Raw genomic sequence first — 1,885 nt, forward strand, 5'->3', positions numbered from 1 at the left:
CATCCACTGCATCCAGAGGTGGCAAGCATTTCGGATTCCCCTCCACCCTCCGGGGCTGGGGACTGGGGCAGCGAGTGAGGGAAGAACCTTCCCTTGGCATGGCAAGGCTCTGCACAGCCCCAGCACCAGCCCCTCAGGGCTGCTGAGCCCAGGCAGCTCAGCCAGGTCTGGCAGGAAAGCTGCTGCCTAAATCTAAGCCTGCCCTTCAGCCCCGCAGAAGCCCCGTCCGCCCCGACTCACCTCCCAGCACGGGCGCGCTCCCACGTCTGGGCTGGCTGCTGTCAGGAAGGCTGCTGGGGCTGGGATCGGCTTGCCCAGAAACCACCCATGCTGTGGTCGCAGACGCTGCCCATGTGCGGCTGGTACCCGAGGAGCCCTGGGCGATGGCTGTGCCCAGGGACGTACCTTCCCCACTGGTGCTGGGGACCTCATCTGCTGGGAGGGAGCACGAAATCAGGACCCCCAACTTGCTGGATGGGACTGCCCCTTAGCAGAGCCTCCCAGCATGAACAGCTCTGGCCCTGGGGAACCCTGCACATCACCCTGGGCACTGCGGGGCACGAGGTCTCCCGCCCAAGCCTTCACCAGGCTCGAGGAGTTTCTGAGCCGAGGACCAGGCAGCACCGGCCCAGGAGCTTCCTCAGCCTTCACTGCACGGACACCCCCCTGCCCTGGCAGCCCCCGCCATGGCTGCCTCCTCCTTGCCATGCCCTTTACATTCCCACTCTGCCCTTACCCTCCTTTTGCCCCAGCAGTCGGCACAACCGCTGCTGCGCTGCCTTCCTCTCCTCCTCTATGATCTCTGCCGTGATGGGGTAGCCAGGGTCAGGCCCCGGGGGCTGCCAAGAGAGAGCAGGAGCTTAGTTCCTTCTCAGGGAAGCCGGCAGAGCCGCTCTGAAGAACGTGTGGAAGCAGCTGGTGCCAGAGCCGGGAAGCCGTGGTTCTGCCACAGCCACCGCAGAGCTCTGGTTCCCATTCGTTTTGGCCCCCAGCTTGGTGCTGAGGGCACGGCACCCTTGCCCAGCCAGTACCTGCTCCAGCAGCGGGCAGCACAGTCATACACAGCCACCACACACTGGGCAAGGGAGAGCATCACTTCCCACTCAGCCAAGGATGAGAGCTCCTGCCCCAAGGCAGGCAGGTCAGCCTGCCCCCAGCCCTGCACAAATTGCACTGGGCACATTCTGTCCCCAGACGAGGGCAAAAGAGCCTGCAAGGCAGCGACGTACCAGCACCAGTGGTTCATTATCCCAAGGCACCAGCAGGCAGATGCTCCTTCTGAGTGGCATTCCGTTTCCCGGCGATGGTGGTGGGCTCGGGGACTGCCGCCGCTTCTGCTCAGCCCTCTCGACAGCTACAGGAGGAGACAAGTCAGCTCAGCTCCCAGCAGGGGTGTTTGGCCTGTACCAAGGGGGCTCTCCCTTCTCACTCCACTCTGGATGCCCATCTTGGAGGGCAGAGCCAGGGACATGGCCTTAAGCCATGGACAAGGCTGCGATGCCCTGGGACAGCAGCTGGCCACAAGAGATCCACGGGGAAGCTGTCACAAGAGCCCCTTGGGGCTCCACGGGCCAGCGGCCCCATCCCACCTCCACAGACACTCCTTGCCTGCTGCCCATTGAACCACAAACCACACAAACTGCCAGATGTGGCCACATCTCGCACTGTGCCACCTGTGTCCCTGTTCCATCTGTGTCCTTATCCCAATTGTGTCCCTGTTCCACCTGCATCCCTGACAACCAGTGTCCCTGTGCCACCCGTGTCCTTATCCCCCCCCCATCCTCCCCCTCTCTCACCAGAGGCAGTTGCCGTGGGTCGGGGCGCTGTCCCTGAGCCCGACTCCTGTGGCCGGGCAGCCGATCCTGGCCCTGCTGAAGCTCAGATG

General features: G+C 63.8%; 1 long non-coding RNA gene across 1 annotated transcript; it reads right to left on the bottom strand.

The window, feature by feature from the left end:
* Positions 1-350: 350 nt before the first annotated feature.
* Positions 351-1,276, bottom strand: LOC117436526 (uncharacterized). The gene is made up of 3 exons (XR_004549862.1): positions 1,230-1,276; positions 737-839; positions 351-432 (listed from the first exon to the last, which is right to left on the bottom strand). It is a non-coding gene; the product is annotated as an uncharacterized lncRNA (long non-coding RNA).
* Between the last annotated feature and the right edge of the window lie 609 nt (positions 1,277-1,885).

Source organism: Melopsittacus undulatus, chromosome 7 (assembly GCF_012275295.1).
Source record: "Melopsittacus undulatus isolate bMelUnd1 chromosome 7, bMelUnd1.mat.Z, whole genome shotgun sequence".
In the NCBI taxonomy this organism is placed as follows: domain Eukaryota; kingdom Metazoa; phylum Chordata; class Aves; order Psittaciformes; family Psittaculidae; genus Melopsittacus; species Melopsittacus undulatus.